The sequence below is a fragment of the Crocodylus siamensis genome, chromosome 10, assembly GCF_052110815.1.
Source record: "Crocodylus siamensis isolate JL-2025a chromosome 10, ASM5211081v1, whole genome shotgun sequence".
Lineage (NCBI taxonomy): Eukaryota > Metazoa > Chordata > Crocodylia > Crocodylidae > Crocodylus > Crocodylus siamensis.
The window spans coordinates 2,070,413-2,091,095 of NC_143404.1; the positions used below are offsets into that span (position 1 = coordinate 2,070,413).

Sequence of the window (20,683 nt, forward strand, 5' to 3'; positions counted from 1 at the left end):
TCCTGCCCAGGGCATTGCTCTGCCTCTCGGTGAGACGGCAGCAAGGCGAAGCCGAGCAGAGAATCGGGCCCCCTGCCTCGACTCCGGTATCATTTGAGCTGGTTTTGTCTGCCGGACCGGAGGAGCAGAGCGGTGCAGCTCCTCTCCGTGCCCCCATCCACCGGCAATGCGGTGCAGCGAGTGCAAACATTACACACGCGTTAGGGCTGGAGGAGGGGAGCCTGCCAAAACCCTGGTGCCATTTTTCAGACACCAGAAGTGAATATCAAGCAGCCTTTGATAATCAAGCCAGTCATTTGGGTATTTCAGGTTGAACCTGAGCTTTCAGATCTGCAGGGATAACTGGCCTTGCTCCAGGGACCATCCCAGGAGCTGCGACAATTGGCACCGACATAGAATATAGTCCGTTCTCTGCCGTAACAATAACCGTGTGGTTTTGTCTTAATATACAACACTGAGGTACTTCTGTAGCAGCCCCTGCTTTGGGTCCTGTCTCCTCTTCCATCTCAACCAGGCCATGCAACAAATTTAATTCTAACATTTTCTCGCCAAAGGTTCAGAAAGTAGCACAAAACTGGGGACAGAAAGCAGTCTGCCTTGCCCCGCGTAAGAGCTCTCCTAGAAATGCAGCAAAGAAGCTATAAAAACCTAACAAGTTTCTGCTTGGGTCTCCCCCTGCACCCTGGATAGTTGCTCAGGCTCAGATCTGCATTTGCAAAGGCAGCTGGCTGGACCCTGACGAAGCCAGGTGGGGCATATTTGTTGAGCTAATCACCAGGCATTGATACCAGGTGTGAGGCCCTCCAAGGAAAGGTTGAAGCTGCTTTTCTTTGAGAGAATGGGAGCCAAAGAAACGCAGCTTTTGGGCCTAGTGAAAACCCCGGGCAAAAGTAGCAGCAGCTTGCTGGGAAGCCCATCTGAAAATGAGTCCTTAGCTTCTGGGAACCCTGTCACTGCTTTCTGGATGTCAAATGAGCCCTTGAGTGGGTATTACAGAAGATAAAGGATGTGTGGCTGCCAGGAGAGACCCAGGTAAGTGCCTTAAAGCAGGGCTGTTGGAAGGGGAAGGGTCTGTTATTAGCACTGTGCTACCCTGGGGGGGTTTGTTTGGGAAAGGCAGACTTCAGAGGAGTTTGCCAATGGATTATGCTGCTGATCTGTTTGCAACGTGGCCCTTTTCGGGATACAGGAATTCCTGTGGCTTTGAGGGCAGAGTCCTGTGTAGGTATTGCTCTCAGTTTGCACCCCTTCCCCCTGGTCTTCTCTGTACCCAGCTCCACGCTCTCGGTTCTCTCGTGGCTGCTTAAAGGGTCGGTGTTACCGAAAACGGGGGGGGCAGGGAGCTGTTTCGCATAGGGCTGGTGATGGGGCTGCTCCGTCCAGCTGCCTGCTTCATGGCCCTGGGTGAAGGGGAGGCCAAAGGCACCTATCAAAAGGAGCTGCCTTTCCCCCTCAAAGTGATGGAGGGCTTGGCTGTTTGCTCCCTCTCCAGCCGGCTACCTGGAGGAGGAAGAGGAGAGGTAATAACAGCACTTCTGCTCTACATTTGCATAGCCATTTCCTTTCTGCATTAACATGCAGTCCTTTTCGGCTGCAGTGTGACCATGCGCTTGCCTGAGGATCCCACGAGATCGCTCCCTCTAAGTCAGGGGCAGAAAAAAATCCTCCCGGTCGAAAAAATGTATTGCTGCTGTTACAAGCATCGCAGTGGGAGGCTGCAGCTGGGCCCAAGTGGGTTTTAATTTGTTCAGACTAGTGACCAGGATTATATCTGGGGAGTCTAAAGGGAGGGCGGCTTGGCTGCATGAAGCAATGTGCTTAATTAACCGTGGATTCAGCTTGGGTCTAAGTCCTGGTTTTACGTGGACCTTGGCACTTGTTGGCGATTGTCTGTATTGAAATGACCCATTTTAATTGGCTAAAGAAGGCCTGAAGCAGGGAGATAATGGCCTTACTCCTGATTTTTTTTTTTTTTTTTTTTTTTTTTTTTTTTTTTTTAAGCATAGAGGAGGGATAGAAAAGTAATTAAAAGCTGAGATATTAATATTTGGGGGAATGGGATTGGATAATGAGAAAACAGGAAAGAAAAATGCCAAGAGGGCAGGCAGCCTTTTAAATAGGAATATATAGTTGGTCTACTAAAAGAGATCTCCTCTACCACGAGTCCTGATTTTTCCCACCCCCATCCTCTGCAGAGAAACCGGAAGGATGAATGAAAAGATTATTTCATGAATATGAGATTTCGCTAACCCCGCATCGTAGGAAACAGCTCTGACAGTCCCTGTGTATCCTAGCCATTTGCTTCTTGGCTTTAGTTGGTTGGGGTTTGTTTTTAATTATTTTGTTAAGGCTAGTCGTAGACTCGGAGATAACGAGGGTTGAAGGGAGGTCACATCTAGTCCAACCCCCTGCTCCAAGCAGGACCAGCCCCAACTCCATCATCCCAGGCAAGGCTTCAAAACCTCCAAGGATGGAGACTGCACCACCTCTCTGGGAAGCCTGTTCCAGTGTTTTACTGCCCTCCTAATAAGAGTTTTTCCTAATAGCCGCCCTCAACTTCCCTTGCTGCAACTTGAGCCCATTGCTCCTTCTTCTGTCAAATATACATGAAAGAAGGATTATAACTGGCATCTGAAGCAGGGCAAGCAGAAGGAAGTGATGTGGTTCGGTATCTGGGGGAAACTCGAGATGGGAATAAATCCCACCGCAGCGTGAGACTGGCACAGCATGTGATGGGGGGACATGACGACAATGAAGTTTTTTTTCACCGCAGCGGCAGCAGATGGTGCGCACGAGCTGCGGATGCTCGGCGGAGCGGCAGCCAGAGCCAACACAGACCGAGTCTCGGGTGAGGGTGGAGGAAGGGGTTTCCCTGGCCTGATCCCTGGGACTCTTCCCTTGCCTTCAGCAGACTCTGGGTCAGTCCAACCTCCTGGCTGTGCTGGTCTTCATTTGCAATTCATCTAACCCTAAAATATCCCTGTGCCTGCAAATCTCGGCTGTGCGCTCACATCCTGAAGTGCTCCGTGACAGTCTAACATTAGTCACGCATTGCATTATTTATTACCCCCTTATTCCTTTTTGCTTTGCAACCTCCAGGAAGAGCAAATTCTGGTGCTGAAGGCCCTTGCCTGGGTTTAAAAATAGTCAGTTAATGATTTGCATCTCTCGCCCTGCTTCTCCAGCTCGGAATAACTTGACCGCAGAAAGCAGCATGCACCTCTGACCCCGGCCGTGGTGCTCTCCCCTCGCGTTGCAGCCTGCTGTCAAAAGGACCAGGCTTGGGCTGTGTTGGACCAAAAGGGAGGAGTGAGTTACAGAGGTTGGGGGGCCTCCATAGGGACCAAGGAGTTCTTGCTAACTCAGCAGGGGTTTGATAGCAGCCTTTAACTACCTTAAGGGTTGCAAAGAGGATGGAGGTGGGCTGTCACCTGCCCCCACTGGGGACAGAACCACGTGCAATGGGCTCAAGTTGCAGCAAGGAAAGTTGAGGTTGGATATTAGAAAAAACTTTCTCCCCAGGAGGATGGTGAAGCACTGGAGCAGGTTACCCAGAGCGGTGGTGCAGTCTCCATCCGTGGAGGTTTTGAAGCCCCGGGTAGACAAAGCCTTGGCTGGGATGATGGAGTTGGGGCTGGTCCTGCTGTGGGCAGGGGGTTGCACTACATGTGACCCCTGCGGTCCCTTCAACCCTCCTTGTCTATGATTCTAACTAAAATAGCCTTAGTACTCAGCCCCAAAAAGGAGACCTCCAGGGAGAGAGGCCCAGAAACCCAGCAGGGATTTGTGTTGAAAATGGAGAGGGATGAAGGGGTGAGGGGTGTTAGCAACGTTCTTCAAAATCTTTATATATATTTTTTTAATTTTTAAAAAAAATGGACATCTCTTTTGAGAGAGGGAAATCCAACATTTTCCGGTGTAGGTAAAATAATAAATAAATAAAAATCAAAGCATGATAAAATGCCTGGCTTCCATGGGAGAGGCAGAGTTTCTCAAAAGAAACTATAAAAGGGAAGTATGCACGCGCACTTGCTTAGCTTGAAATAGGGGTTAGTAGGACTTTCTCCCTGCTGGAAAATGGTGAAGAGAAAGTTGGGTTTTCACCCTTGCGTTTCCAGGTAGTTCCAGCTTCCATAAAATGCACAGACCGCTAACGGCAACACTTTTTTGAATGGAGGAAATTGCCGTAAGAACGATACCTCTTCTTCTGGCTGCAACAGGTGCTTGGAGCACACGGAGATCAACAAGAAAATAGTCCTTTACTGTCGGGACAGGGGGCTCGTGTAGTCCTGGCGAGATGGACAGGCTGCTGCATGGTGCTGTCCGGGCGGTCGAGGGCCCGGGCCAGGCTGTCCGGCCCTGCCCACGCGTGCACTCGGATGTGCGCTGAGCAACCTCTTCAGCCTGAGCCTTTTGTTCAGACTAGTGTAATAATTATAATTTCCAGGATGGACTTCTACCCAGACAGGAGAGAAGTCAGAAGAGAAGCTCGCTATCTTTCAGCACATCATTTTATTGGCCCCGTGGTAATACGTAGGAGGCCGTGTACTCTCCTTGCCCAGCAAAGTCGGCCCCTCTCCTTGCCTAGGTTCACATGCAATCAGGTTTTGTGGTTTCTGGCTTGCTTTCGAGAACAGCAGAACTGGTGTCCCCTTTGCCGAGCCCTCCCCATACTTGATACGCACCGCATCCTCGTTTGCATATTTAACACGAGGCAGAGAATTTCTATGAAGAAATCTTATAGCTCTTAATCCAGTGATGAATCATTTATGGGATTTTGGATTATTCACTTTGCGCTGAATTAAGTTGTCTCTCTCAGACAAAACAAGACCCCTGACATGATCTGCGTCATAGATCTGACAGCACCGTGATGTATGTTGCTAGGATGAATTATTTATTGGACTTCTGGATCGTTTGCCCAGCAGCGTATTAAGCTGCTTAATTTTAAATCTGTTCATATTCATTCCTATATGCACAACAAGGATTTAACGTAGACGAAATCTGTTTTTCCCCCTTTATCTGCTAGTGAATTATGCATGGTGTTTGGGTTGTCTTGACTCTGCAGAGCTCAAGTTGGCCCATGGTTGGAAACGAGCACCTGGGACGTGCCAGCAGAGCTGGTGATCTGCCCCTCTGAAGTCTAAACTGTGCAAGGATCACATCGACTATAACGATTATGTTGACTGCAAGGATCACATAGTCAATGTAATCACTATAGTCAGCAAGGATCACATTGAGCTTCATTAAGAGCCACTGTGCCCACCAACACCACCTGAAGCCTCGCTCTTTGGATTAAATGCTTTATTGGGTAAAATTCCCTGGCAGGGAGAAGACACCACCAGTATCATCTACCCTCTTAACACTGCTTCACATGCAAAAGGAATCAATATCTCATTTGACCTACCCATATATGCTGTTTTTTGCATCCCCCCTGGTGCCTTGTGCCCTTTGCCCACTGCCTAATGGAGGGTACGATGAGGTAATGATGGCAACATGCAAATCGCGGCCTCATGAATGCCAAAGATGTCCACAATGACCCATGTTAAAAAACGCATGCTGTTGCAATTCATTTGTGGCTAAGGAGCACTAAATACCGTTTAATATTAATAACTTGGTCATCATTGATGCAATCGCATCGAGGTCGATTTGAATTCTAACCAAAGGGCTTTGAGGAGACGTTCTCAGGAGTGCAGTCTGCAAAGCGAGTCCTGCAAGGTGAAGGGAGGGTGTCCCTTCCAGCCCCTGAACTGGGACTCGTACTCTGAGGTCTCTTGTAACGGGTCTCTCTTCGCTCCTGTCCCTGCGCCCTGCGGGCTGGTCGGGATCCGGTGCGATCCTGCCGTTGGCTTCGTTAGCAGAGCCGGGTCCTTGGTTTGCTCTGTGGAAGTGTCTGGCCCCTGAACTCTCTGGCTGAGCTGCTAGTCTGTGTGTGAGGTTGCACTGGGCAGATCCGTGCACAAATACAGCACGATGCCCAGCCAGGGGTCAAATTCTTGGGGTGTGGGGGAGCTTTACCAGCACTTAAAGTAGATCAGTACTGTATCCACCGGGCATCGGGGCGGATGATCTTCTGTAAGCCCTGCCCATGCATGCTGAACCCAGACATACAGACAAACTCTCCACTTCTCCCACCCAACCTTTTTGATTTTGCTTGGCAATGAGTGAAGTGAAGCTTGAAAGCTAAGTCTCAGTGCACGGGGTTGTAGCCATTGCCATTTAGCATTCCCGTACCGGACAGTCATAAAATCGCAGGCAATGAGGGTGGAAGGGAGCTCAGGAGGTCGCATCTAGTCCAGCCTCCTGCTCCAAGCAGGACCAGCCCCAACTGCATCATCCCGGACAAGACTTTGTGTGGCTGCGGCTTAAAAACCGCCAGGATGGAGACTCCACCACCTCTGTAGGTAGCCTGCTCCGCTGCTTCACCACCCTCCTAGGGAGACTGTTTGTTTGTTTTCCTCATATCCAACCTCAACTTCCCTTGCTGCAGCTTGAGCCCATTGCTCCTTGTGCCACCCCCAGCTCCATCCTCTCTGGACCCGCCCTGCAAGTGGAAAGCTCGTGCTCACCAAGGCTCTTCCCTTGCACACTCATCTGAACAAAGCTTTCCGGTGGTGGTTGGGCTGTAACAGAAGCTGGGTTGTAGCACTGTCCCCATGAGCTGATGGGAGCATGTTTCCCACCCAGGTTCGCCCACGGGCTGCACGGTGCTATTTTCTTCTGCCCCTAGCAGGTGTGAGACCTGCCGTGGGCTGTTCCTGGGTTGGGCACGTGCAAACAGGGGCCTCCCTCCCCGGACACGCCAGGGCTGCAATGCAGATGGACCCTGTCTCTCTTCCCACCTGCAAAGCACTGAGCCACTGCAGCAAGCAGGGTTATGAACGGGGGAGAGATTTACCCAGGTCGGTTCACGAGTTACGGCAATGCTGGAATGAGGCGCTGTAACTTCTGGCTTCCCAGGCCCTTCCCCGACCACCAGATTGCAGTTAATGGGCAGCTGGACCATATCCCTGCCCAAGGCTGGCCTGGGTATACCTAGACCATGCTTGCCTGTCCTGCTCTTGAACTCCGGCATTGGGGATGTTGCAGCCTTGCTAATCTACTCCAGTACGTAACTCACTTCCCAGCGAGAGGGTTTTAAATTCCTAGGCCTGGCGTGCTCTCCTTGGCTGCCGATTTTTAAGCCCGTTACTTATTCCATCTCCAGCGGACGTGACGCGCAGCGGTTTATAACCTTCCTTCTGCCGTAACTCCTGTTGCATCTGAAGTGTTTTTAATGCCTGTCTCATCAGTGTAGAAAGCCTGAAGTGACAGAGGATGCTGCATGCCCGTGGTTGCCATCTGTCTGCGTTTAAGTGCTGCTTGACGGGCTGGGCCCGAGGTCATGGTCGCTGGGGGTGAAGCCTGGGGTCCCGTTGCAGAAGTGGGGTTTGCGGGTGCATGGCTGAGTAATGGCTAAGGGGTCAGCCGATGGTGTCCAGAAGCAGTGCTGGTTGCTCTCGGGGTTGTATTGTGACTCTCTGCATGCAAGAAGCAGTGTGAGCTAGCTGCATTTTTGAGGAGCTCCTGTGCTTTGGGGTCCTGTGATGAGGGGCTTTGGCTTGGACAGTTCAGCACTTTCTCTCCCTTGCCAGTGGGTGATAGCACATTGTCGCTCGAGCATTTAGCAATGAATCTTTCCCTTCCAGGCCCCCAATTTGTTGCTGCTGCTTGCACCCCCCTTTGGTGGTGGCCCTTCCTGGTCTTGGATCAAGGCCCCAGGACTGTTGCATGTCGAGAGGTGGACGGATGCACTTGAAAATCACCCTAGAGCCACCTATGGTGAGAGAAACCCATCAAAGTTTTTAAGCTTATCTGGGGGGGGGACATGACGATGATCCACCACAGTCCCCTTCATGTCTGCCTTGTTATGAAAACTTTGTTTCAAGCTGTCTTCCATCTGAGGTCCCAAATTCCCATCTCGCTGCACCAGATCTTGTAAATCTCAGTCATCCTTGGAAGCTAATGCACAAATCTCAGAGCTGCCTTTTTTTGCTTTTTATTCGCTCTGCTTTTGGTAACAAAATAATTGCACCATCCAGCTTCTTGCTTATTGCCTCTCTCTTTCTATCTATGTTCAAAAAGCTGGCTTCAGATACTGAGGATCCCAGAAAGTCTCATCAATCATGCACTGAGTCGTGAGCCTACACAACTCCTCTGCAGCATCCTCCAGCACGCTTGGCCTTTCCTATCTTTCGTTTAATTTGCTTGTGGGTTTTGTTTTTTTTTCCCCCCCCCTCTCCCCATGATTTCGCTGCTAAAATTCCCTCCGCTGCTTCTTAAACATAGACCCGGCTTTGTTCTTTAGTTCCTTTCATCGCAGGCTCTCAAAGCACTTTATAAACATCAATTAGCAAAACCTCCCGACATCCCTGCGAGGAAGGTACAGGAGATTTGGGCAGGAAATGAAGAATATTGTAACTAGATGAAGCAGCAAGGGAGAACTTAGGGAAGATCTAATTAGACGAGCTGGAATTTGCCCAGGGTACTTGTGTTGCGCTGAAAAATGCTGCCGGGGATCCTATAAACTGCTGATGACTTCTGGCTACTGTCTCTCCTGGAAGAGGCTGCTTCCAGGAGGCCAGTGCCCCTTCTGTGTGTGCTGGGCTTTGAGGCCGGCAGCTTCTCTGAGCTGCCAACACCATTTCCTAGAGACATCCCTAGCAGCTGTCTCTGCCTGACCTGAGCACACCTGCCAGCTTGCTCCCAATTCCTGGCTCAAAATCCGCCCCCAAACCTCATGTGTTTTCTGTGCCAGCTGCTGGCTTCAGCTAAGATGGAGCCTATCCCTTCTGTAAGGACTTTCTCTCCTGAAAAGAAATCCCTCGCTGAGCTTTTTGGCCAGGGTGTTGGGGTTAATGCTATTTTTAAATGAAAAAATTATTTTTATTTTTTTGCAAAACAGGACAAAATGGCTACATAGCTCATCTACGTGCATCACCTGGGGGTCGGCTCCTATCACAAACCAGTTGATGGGGGACAGCTTCTGCACAAGGGGCTGGGGCTTGCAGAGAATGGGGAATTGCACCAGATGGTCCCTTGGAGTCCTCCCTCCCCTCCCCTCCCGAGACTGAGGCGGTCCAGTCCTCCTCCGCAGCCCCGGAGACTTGAGAGATGCACGCCACAAAGCAATAAGGCTGCAGCGCCTCCTACTCCGCTGTTGTCTCTTCCCATCAAAATGAGCGATGTCCCCACGGAAGAAGTCGGGATGCACTTTCTGCAATCGGCCGTCGCTATCTCCTGCCTAACCCTGCTCTCCGCCGCTTTGCATTAGGGTAGGCATTCATCCGTCAGCGCTCAGAGGAAGTAAAAACCCTCCGACGCCAGTGATAAATGGAGCCGTTTTATTAGGTTTGAGTGGTGATCATGAGAGAAATGCACAAGGAGGAATGGGATGATAAAAATCGTCCTCCCCTCCCCAGGCACCAAGGGTCTCGGCAGTGCACGCTTTCATAGAGCAGAGTGCTGTCGAGTGCTTCATCTCTATAACAGATCATCAGAAGATACGTGAATTAAGCCGATAAACCATACATGCCCTTATCTAGAGACCAGTGCCTGAAAATCAGATCTGCTCTTCACCTCTCGTGTGGGAGGGGAGGATAAAGCACTGAGGGTACTAGTCCTGAACACTTTTTTTTCCCCCCTTTTGGACGGGAAATCCCGACCTGTCTAGGACTCAATTGCTGAACCACTTCTGGGTATTATTTATGGAGTCCTCTCTATTGGAGAAGCGACCCTTAGCTCTCAAGACAACTCGAGGAATAGTCGTGACTGCGCCTGCATTTTTACAGATGTGCAGAAAACCCCTACTGCTGCAAAGAGCGCAGGTCCCTTGCTTCTGCTATAGGAAGCAAACAAAATGCAACGTGCTGAGATGTCGACCCGCTCTCCGGTGCTTCTCCGGGCCCTCCGGTTAATGCCCTCCCTCTGCCGATTTTCCAGGCCCGACGGTGGCCGCCTGTTCAGCAGGGCTGGCCTTCACCGGTTCGTATTCCCAGCTCCGGCTGTTCATCCGTTTCCCCAGCACGGTTGACTTGCCACCCCCCCGCCAAAGAGATGAATTTTCGGCTTTAATAATACCATGTGGCACTTTCCAGGGTGATGTCTGTAGCTTCACAAATCCTGATGAAGGAGAGAGGAAAATTCCAGGCGAAAATGAGAGGCAGCCTTGATTTATTGCATATAAACAACTCCCTGTATCTTATTATCTTTCCTGTGAGAGAGCCTGGAGATTTAGATCAAGCTTTATCATTCACATTGAAATTCATTGTACCGCATGCCTCTTCTAAGAGCTACACTTTGAGTTATACACCGACACTTATTAAACAGGTGCTCATTAAAGTACAACACCTTTATAAATTCTTCCTGAGTTTTGTTGACAGTGCACATCAAACACGAGCCATTAAGAGCTGTTCATTTTCCTGGAAGCGTGCAATCATAATGCATTACATGACAAAATAATGTGTTTACATGACAGATTTAATGCTTGATCTGCTGCACGAAACGCTTCTGAGCACCAGCAGATAAGAGAAAAATGTAACACTATACTTCCAACTGTCTATTAATTCTTAACTAATAATAAATTACCCCGGGAGGCTGGTAGAAATGGATGCAAGAGCCACGCGAACACGGGAGGAATTCATGAGGCTCGGTGACGTTGCGGGGAATACTTAAACCCGGGCTTGGGAACGCCAGCTGAAGTGAAGCATTTCCCCAGCCGGGCACATGGGACCCTGCTGCTTTCCAGCTCGCTGCTCTTCAGCTACTGGGCTGTCATGAAAGCCCACGCTGGTTTGCAGGGGGGAGAGTGAGACACGCCAAGGTAAAGGGCTAGATGGAGAAATCCTGGGTGCTCCCCTTATGGCAGCCAGCAGAGAGGCTAGAAAGAGCCCGTGTGCTATGTGCATATTTGCAGGGCCTGATTCTTGGCCCCTTTGCCCCTTAGGGCGTGGGCAGCGCACCATCACCTTTGCAGACACTTATTGCAAAGGTGCCCACAGCCAAGTGGGAGCATCCTCCGAGTAAGCGGACATTGCACTCTGCTCCTGGAGCTCCCCAGGGAAGGGTTGTAGCGTTCATCGTCGGCAGTCCCTCGCAGTCGGGATGATTGTCTTCTCTGTGGGCCTGGAGATGGTGGACGAGGCTGGTCCAGGATTGCTAGACTCTGTTGCAGCTGGGGCGCGTGTCTCTGTGCAGGGTGGGCAGCTCTGGGGTCTTGGTTCGGTGCATGATGCGCTGTTTCTGTCGCTCCTGATTTCCCATCTCTTGTTGTTATGAGGTTTCAAAGTCCTGAGATCCCTGCGGCAGACTCTTCCTCCATTTGGGGCGATTAAACTCTGGGAGGCAATCTGTGACATGGCAGACCTCCAGACCCCCTCTCCAGCAGAGGTTTCCCCAGCTCCTCAAGCCCTGAGTGTGTATTCACACAGTGGAGGGGGCAGACATTTGAACTACGACGCCACTGTGCCCGAATCCAGAGCATCTCCCGGGCTGGCGTCCACCGCTGAGCTCAGTGGAGGCATGCCGCTCTTTACCAGCTGCAAACTCTCCGCTTTGCCCACCCAACCTTTTGATCTGCTTGCGATGAGTGAAGTGAAGCTCACGAGAGAAGTTCAGTGCATGGGGTTGTAGCCACTGCAGGTACAGCGTCTGCCATTTAGCATTCCTGTACTGGACCGTCATAAAATCGTAGAAAATTAGGGTTGGAGGGGAGCCCAGGAGGTCACATCTAGTCCAAGCAGAACCAGCTCCAACTACATCATCCCAGCCGGGTCTTAAAACCCCCCCAAGGAGAGAGTTCCTGATTGTAGATGATGCAGCCTTGGTTGCCCACTGTGCATCTTCCTTGCAGAATCTCTTGGGCTGATTTTCTGAGTTATGCAGGAGCTTTGGGATGGCGATTTAGTCTCAAGGAGACTGATCACATACCAAAGGGTGGAAGAACCAGTACCATATTGCTCTGGAGGATAAATCTCTGCGTGTCTTTGAAGGTTGTTGCCGCTTGGGTTGCGGGATCAGCAGGAATCCCGACCTTCGGACCGAGGTGGCTAACAGAATCGGAAAAGCAGCTACCGAGTTTGGGCTGTTGCAGAAGGGAGCGTGGAATAACGGCGAGGTGAAGATGCACATCTACAAAACTTGTGTGCTGTCATCCCTGCTTTAGGGCTCAGAAATGAGGAGCACGTGCCAGGCACATCAAGAGATTGAGCACATGAGAGAGCTGTGTAAGATCCTGAGAAGGAAGTGGGAAGATGGATGTCCAGACGCGGGGACTGGACGGCTCAGGACTGACGTGCTTAGAAACCGCTACCAAGAAGAGGAGGTTACAATGGATGAGCCGTATCAGGGGAAAGAGGCTGTATCCTCCAGAATATTTTGTGTAGGGGGATTCGTGATGGTGCTACCACAAGATGTGCGAAAATGATGTGAAGTTGTTCCACAGAGAGGCGAGGGTAAAGATGCATCTGCCATTTTAAAACTCCTCCAGCCTCAGAAGAAAGGAGCAGCTGTGAAGCCACTTTAACAGGACCATGCCACGCGCTGCACAACATCTGCGCGGGATCCTGTCCGGTCTGGAGGGAACATCTGGCGCTGGGTGCAGCTCGGCGCAAAGTAGCTGTGATCCAGAGGACGGAAGCAAAGCGAGAGAGAAGCAAGCAGTGAGCTGAGTTGGGCTCCAGCTTGGACAACACGTGGCTCTGTGAAGCTTGTAACAAGCTGCGTTGCTCTTCAATTGGGCTTGAAAACCACAGCTGGATTCATCCAGTACCTGTCTTAGACCTCTTCCGCGTACGCCAGGGGCGACGGTTGCCTACCAGCGAAGCATGGCAGCCTCCTTCGGCCTCAGTCCTTGTCCTAGGGAAGCACGGCCAGGTGAGCTCTGCCTATAAATCTTTAAAAAACAAACAACCCCAAATCTGCTTGTTTTATTGCAAGCATGAACTAAGGAGGAATGGGTCTGTGCAGAAACAATGATTAATAATGATATGTAATACACCTGTCGGCGCTCTCTATTTACGGAGGGAGCTTTCTGGAGGATGGGAGCACCAGCTTGTTTTAGCTCCAGGCAGCTTTCTCCTCTCCGCTTTTATGGCTTTCTCAATCGCTTTCCTCGCCTGCCGCGGGAGGCTTTTATTTGCTGATCAGGGCAGTTAACGAGTTGGAAAGTCAGAATAATAAAGTTATGTGAAACGCACTGAATTGTTTTGTTGTGTGAAAGCTGATCTAGCTGGATGGGGAGCTGGAGAGGAGGAAGAGGAGGAGGAGGGTTTCCTCCAAGGGACGTGCCCCCACTGTCAGAGAGACCCCAGCCTGCTCCGTCCTGGGGATCATCTGGGCAGGTGTGCTTGCCCTGCTAAACAGCTGGCTCAGAGGAGAAATGTGCAATGGGTGCAGCTTTTGCAATGCGGAGGATCTGCTACCAAGCTGTTTTTACTGTGAAACACTGTCAAATCGGCTGCCTGAGACCGGGATCATTGTCCTGGGGCTTCGGTTCAGCTCCAGCATGGTATGCAGCGAGTGGCTTATTCCTATTAAAGTGACTTCATAATTGTTCTTTTATGCTAAGACTAAGGGATGCAGCGTTTTAAAATGACAGATGTATCTTTCCCCCCACGTCTCCAGACTTATCCGTTTTAATTGATTCCAGGCTAGCGGAGATGCAGCAGCCCTGGCAGGGAGGCTTTTATCCCCAGAGCGGGGAGTGAAGCGTCCATCTCCCACTGACTTACTGGGTTTTTAGGCACTTGTATGGATTTGGATCCTCGCAAACCTGCAGTTCTTACTGACCTTTTGTGCTACTGTTTCTCTACCAGTTCGTGGTGTGATTCAACGCACGGCTAGCTGCTGCTTAACCAGCACCTCCAGACTTCGCAGATGACACCAAGCTGGGGGTGCTGTAGATACGCTGGAGGATTGGGTTAGGATTTAGTGTGACCTAGACAAATTGGAGGATTGGGCCAAGAGAAATCTCTTGAGGTTCAACAAGGACAAGCGCAAAGTCCTGCACTGAGGAGGAGCAATCCCCTGCACCGGGACAGGCTGGATGAGACAGGCTGGGCAGCAGCTCTGCAGAAAAGGACCTGGGGGGACAGGGGACAAGAAGCTGAACAGGAGCCGGCAGTGCGCCCTCGTGCCAAGAAGGACAACGGCGTCCTGGGCTGCATCGGCAGGAGCGGTGCCAGCAGATCAAGGGCAGCAATTCCTCCCCTCTTCAGCACTGGGGAGCCCACATCTGGAGTCCTGTGTCCAGCTGTGGGCCCCCCACTGCAGAAAGGCTGTGGACACATTGGAGAGAGTCCAGCTCAGGGCAATGAAAATGGTTGTGGGGCTGGGGGACAGGACTGGTGAGGAGAGGCTGAGGGACCTGGGCTGCTTTAGTCTGCAGAAGAGAAGAGTGAGGGGGAACTGAGTAGCAGCCGTCACCTCCCTGCCGGGGGGCTGCAAAGAGGATGGAGCTGGGCTGGTCTCAGTGGGGGCAGACGACAGGACAAGGAGCAATGGGCTCCAGTTGCAGCAAGGGAAGTTGAGGTTGGATATTAGGAAAAACTCTCTCACAAGGAGGGTGGTGAAGCACTGGAGCAGGTCACCCAGAGAGGTGGTAACATCTCCATCCTTGGAGGTGTTTAAGATGCAGGTAGACAAAGCCTTGGCTGGGATGATGGAGTTGGGGCTGGTCCTGCTTGGAGAAGGGGGTTGCACTAGATGTGACATCCTGAGGGCCCTTCCAACCCTCAGGGGTTATTGCAGGGCCCCTGGCACAGCTTTACGAGCGCTCATGGTGCTCAGGCCAGGTGCAGGAAGACAGCCAACGTGGTCCCCATCTTTAAAAAAAGGGAGGAGGAAGGACCCTGGCAACTATAGGCCTGTTAGTCTTATTTCAATCCTGGGGAAGCTCTTTGAGAAGATTATCCAGGAGCACAACTGTGATGGGCCAGCAGCAGGGATGATGCTCTAGGGCAACCAGCACGGTTTCATTAGGGGCAGGTCCTGTCAAACCAACCTGGTGGCCTTCTACAATCAGGTCACAAAAGCATTGGACACAGGTGTTGCGGTGGACGTAGTCTTTCTGGACTTCAGCAAGGCCTTTGACACTGTCTCCCACCCCATCCTCATTAAAAAACGAGGTGACTGTGGCACTGATGCCTACACAGCCAGATGTGTCGCAGATTGGCGGGAGGGCTGCACCCAGAGGGCGGTGGTGGATGGGTCAGTCTCGGCCCGGAGGGACGTGGGCAGTGGGGTCCCCCAGGGCTCGGTCCTCGGGCCCGCGCTGTTCAACATCTTCATCAGCGACTTGGACGAGGGGGTAAAAAGCACCTGCTCAAATTTGCTGATGACACTAAGATGTGGGGTGAGGTGGGCACGCCAGAAGGGAAGGACAGATTACAGCAGGACCTGGACAGGTTACAGGGGTGGGCTAACGAAAATAGGATGGGATTCAATACTGGCAAGTGCATGGTGCTGCACTTGGGCAGTGGGAACCAGCAGCACGCTTATACGCTGCGAAACTCCCTTCTTGTCAGTGCAGAGGCAGAAAAGGATCTTGGAGTCATCGTTGATGCCAAGATGAACGTGGGCCGGCAGTGTGGGGACGTGGTCAGGAAGGCCAACCGCACCTTGGCATACATCCACAGATGCATCTCGAGCAGGTCCAGGGGGGTGATCCTCCCCCTCTATGCAGCACCGGTCAGGCCGCAGCTGGAGGACTGCGTCCAGTTCTGGGCGCCGCACTTCAGGAGGGACGTGGACAACATGGAGAGGGTCCAGAGGAGGCCACTCGCATGATCGGGGGCAGCAGGGCAGGCCCTACGAGGAGAGGCGACGGGACCTGAACCTGTTCAGCCTCCACACAAGAAGGCCGAGGGGGGACCTGGTGACCATCTTTAAACTCGCTAGGGAGGACCAGCAGGGTTTGGGAGAGACCTTGTTCCCCTGAGCGCCTCCTGGGGTAACAAGGAATAACGGTCACACGCTGGCAGAGGGCAGGTTTAGGTTAGATATCAGGAGGCGCGACATCACGGTCGGGGCGGCTAGGGTCTGGGACCAACTTCCAAGGGAAGTGGTGCTGGCCCCTACCCTGGGGGGCTTTAAGAGGAGGCTTGATGTCTACGTAGCTGGGGTCACTTGAGCCCAGGTTTTTGTCCTGCCCAGGGCAGGGGGTCGGACATGATGATCTACAAGGTCCCTTCCCACCCTACATCTTGAATCTATGAGACCTCGTTGACTGTGATTTGATGATCGATCCTTGCAGTGGACCCTTCCAGCAGACTCACTCAAATGTCTCATTTCTTCAAGTGAGCTCTTCTTGAAAAAAACTGACTTGGAAAACCAAGGGTTGGGATGTGAGACTCAGCATTCCTGTTTGCTAGGATGGTCATCCCAGCAGGCAGTGAAATGGAGCAAATATCATTACCACCGGGTGTGTGTGTGTGTAAAATATAATGTGTGTATATTTAACTATTTTCCTTCTGAGTGTAACTTTGTCCTCTCCAAAGGAGAAAAAATGACTCCTTTGCTATTGGTTACCCTTGTTTCACTTTTAATTCTGTCAGATGGGCATAGTCTGAAATACTGAGGGCCATTTCAGGCAAATACAACGGAGAATAAAAAATACTTTAAAAAGTGTAATAAACTTATACAACCCTCTAGCCCCATCTCTCAAAGTAGCTTCAGAATACCTGAGTGGACTTTAAAATCATAAATATGATGGCTACTTTTAAGGGGTTTCCAATTTTACCTTGGTTATTGTACCACATGCTACAGCCCTGGTGCTGGCGGCATGCTGTACACTGAGGATCTTCTATCAAAAGCTTAGAGACCTGAACTGGATTTTTTTCAGAAGGACTAATTTTTCCAGTCTTTTCTTTTTCTCTTTTTCTTCAATTTTGCATTAGTGTCACATCAGCTTTTGCATTTGATTATTAGTTGTAGATTTTTTTTTAAATGCAATACATGCCATGTTTATGTATCAGCTACACCCCCCACCCCACCCTTTGTTTCCAGCCAGATCAGAGAAGTATTTCTGTGGTTTCTTCATTTAAATTATTACAGGCTTTCTTATCGCATTGCTTACAACAGGGCTGAAGGAAGGTGATGGGTAGCTGCTCAGCAAATTGCTTTTAGTCTGGAGGAAGTCACATCCGCCCATGCAGAGGTATTAAGTAAGATGTGATGATGCTGCCTGGCCAAACGTCCACAGTGATCTGGTTGTATTCCCCTTAAAGCAAAAGGGCAAAGCCAATGGGCTGGAATCAATATTACTGACAGCAGCGACTGATTCACTTGTTTTTCTCTTCCTCCTACATGGAAACTATTAATTCCTAGCTCCCTGCAGTCAGTTGGGCTGGGAGAGAATTATTTAAAAGGTGTAGTAAGGGACTTGCACGCAGAATGAGTTGAGGATGCAATCTGCGGGAGTTAGGAGTTAATGGAAAGCTGGGGAAGACTAAATTATTTGAAGTCCAATGTGGATTAACTCCTGACTTTGGCTAGGACGGCTCAGGTGGCCAGCCAGTTCCTCTTGGGTGGCCAGAGAGTAAATGTAGGTCTAAGGAATGAGGGCTGTAAGGGAGTTTATTAGTTGTAGGTATTTTGCGGCTCTTCCTTAAGGTACCAAACAGCTCATAATATACAGAGCCAAGGGCCTACGTGCTCCTCATCCAGGCCCTGGTGTTAGCAAAACCTGAGTTAGTTGCCCAAACAGGAAAGGACAGCTTGGTCTTGCGTCGTGGGCACTAGCTGTGATGATATAAGTCAAGAGACACAGGAGTGCCAGTAGAAAATGTATTGCTTCTGCAGAAGCGTAGACTCCCGCCTTAAGGGCCAAGAGCTACCCAGAGGAATTTTTAACTTCCGTATTTATATGGTTCCTCCTACATATGCTTAGTTGCGCGCGCAATGAGATCAGTCATAGCATAATTTTTTCTGTTGGTTATAATTATCTTTTGCGATGGGAATCATCACAAGGGCATTTTCCTCTTTCCAGTTGGGTCAAGCCGACCTCGGTGTCTTCCTGTTTTCAGTTGAGTCAAGCCAACTCCAGAATAGTTTTCTTTCTATATACTTATGTTTCCTAAAATTATATTTAGCATTAGTTATTCATGCATAGGTCAAACTGCTCACTAAACAATTTGTTAGACAGCTATTAAAATACTTGAACTTATGAACTTTTAAACTTCTGAACTACTTGTACTTATTCTTATGACCTACTCAATTAATCAAGCTAACCCATCTTTATATCAACTCCCCGCTTTCAGCCTAGGTTGCAGTACATACCTTGGCTGACGCCTAGGTCATCGTACCTTGGCTGAATGGTCTAAGTTCGACATAGACCCCGACGTTTAGCATTTTGAGGAAGGCCTTTAAAATGCACCACAAACATGAGCAAACAATGCACACAATGATTATTACTACTAAAACAGAAAAAAGGGGTTTTAGTATGGAACTGAGCCGCCCACTAATTGTCCATCCAAAAGAGCCGGCTAATCTTCTGAGCCAGTTATTGCTGGCCAAGGCCACTTTATTCACTTTAGTAGCTATTTGCTTAATTTGCTCTATTTGGTGGTCTAGTGGGATTGAAACATTGGGAATAGTTATACAACAATATTCTTTAGACAAGTTGAGATAGTGACATAAGCCCCCTTCATGAATAAGCAGAGCGTCCATGGCCATTCTGTTCTGCAGAGTCATTCGGGAGGTGGCCGGTAGTTGTTGATCGATTTAAGCTGAATCCATTAGCTAATATTGCAGTTTGCTCTGCTGTTTCTGCTAGTGCTACTCTAGCCTTTGCAATTCCTATTTCTTATAGGAATTGTCTTTCAAGTCCCCATGCCAGCTCCTTGTTACCCTGTTCACCATATGTTAATTGACTCCAAGCTTCATTGGGAAATCGAGGAATTGACGGGTTGCTCCGTCGATTTCTTTTACTATGAACTGCAGGAGGTGTCCGACCGGTAGATACTAGAGGTGGGCACAAGGTTACTATTCCTAAGGTGCATTGGACATTACTTAAAATTGCAGGTAACTCGGGGTCACGGGGTCACGTAGGTGCCCCGAGACTGGGATTGAGATTGACAGAGCTGCCAATCACCAGAGCAGCTCGGGTGCCGGTTGCCAGGGCGACCAGGCGGGTCAGGTGGCCAAAAGGGGGCAGGGCCGGGCCTTTATAAACAGCCCAGGCCGGAGCCTGGCTAGCAGTTCCCTTCTGGTAGCCGCGGGAGCGGGAGCTCTGCGGCAGAGCTGAGCAGCCGGAGTTGGGGGTCACGGCTTTACCACGCTGACCGGCTGTGATGATGGCGGGGATCGGAGCACCCTAAAGGGAGGTATGGTTGGGAGCCCTGGTGGGGGCTCGGTGTTTACATTATGAGCGGGGGGGCTCTGTGTTGTCTGTGTTGTAGCCAGTTGGCTCAAGTTTCGGTTATAGTTAACTGGAGGACCGGGTGAGGCTGTGGGGGTGTGAGGAGGCCTCACGGGGGCTCCCCAGCAGCTTGGGGGTTCCCAAGTGCATAGTGCCACTGTGGGCACAGCACAAGGAGTGCCAGAAAGGCACTTGGAGCGTGGGGTTGTAGCCCCAGCTGCGAGAGGCGCGGCACAGGCCCCAGAGTGGGGCGAGCGGTGCCAGTGGGGTACTGCTGTTTGCGCCGGAGAGGTGTGGGGTTTGGGACCCCAGCCCATAAGGGTGGTATTTTGCCCAGTGGGGCAAACGACCCAGAAAAGGGTCAAGGGGCCAGGCACGACTGCGGCCACCTGAGCCCCAAGCGCGAGCAGCGCAGTATAGGCCCCAGAGAGGGCGAGGCCCCAGAGGGGGCAGCGAGCACGCATGAAGAGCGCGGCGTAGGCCCAGAAGGGGGCAACGGCCGCGGAGAGCGCATCATAGGCCCCAGAGTGGGGCAGCGGGCCGAGTGCTAGCCCAAGAGCGTAACAGGCCCAGGGGTGCCGGTAATGGGGCGGCGGCTATGGGCCAGGCCCAGGGGTGCCAGGTGGGTGACAAGCCTGGGGTGCCAGAGAGGGGCACCAGGGCGGGACGAGCCGAAGGGGTGCCAGAGAGAGCGCTAGAGGGCAGGGGCCTGAACAACGCCCAGGGAACAGCTGCGAGGCTTGGGGTGTGCTAAAGGGGAGGTAGGAGGCACGCATAGCCCTTAAGGCAAGGGGTGCACAGAGGCACCCCATATGGAGTAGGGGCAGGGACACACGTACCATTCACCCGGGGATAAAGGCAGCCTCCCATCTAAACCTATTTATCATCAAAGACGTGGTGGGCGAGAATCCGGGGGTGCTGAGTCCACCTTGAGTGACGGTAGGGGCGCTAGGGAGTTCACGGCCACTCCTAGGCCCCGCTTCCTCACACTCAGTCCAGAGTTTTCCATCAGTACAAGCCCATGGGAGTCCGGGTGGGGCAGGGGCACTGATCTCATTGCAGGAGACGGGTTTGTTGTCTAGTCTTATTGCCCTAGAAATAATCCAAAATCTGGGACCTTTTTTCTCATTAAGTTTCCTGATCTTCCTCAATTTCCCAATTAAATAGGTCAGAGGTCATGTTTAGCCAATAGGCTTCACCAGTATTATTCCACAAATTTATTTTATTAAACTCAAGGCAACTGTTATGACATGCTAAACCTTGTAACTGTGCTTGTATGGCTGGGAAATA

The 20,683-nt window shown here is 51.0% G+C and overlaps 1 long non-coding RNA gene across 1 annotated transcript; it reads left to right on the forward strand.

Moving 5' to 3' along the window:
* The first annotated feature begins 856 nt into the window (after window positions 1-856).
* LOC149856095 (uncharacterized) lies at window positions 857-10,277 on the forward strand. Its single transcript, XR_016438386.1, has 3 exons — window positions 857-1,032; window positions 7,686-7,818; window positions 8,942-10,277. It is a non-coding gene; the product is annotated as an uncharacterized LOC149856095 (long non-coding RNA).
* The last annotated feature ends 10,406 nt before the right edge of the window (window positions 10,278-20,683 follow it).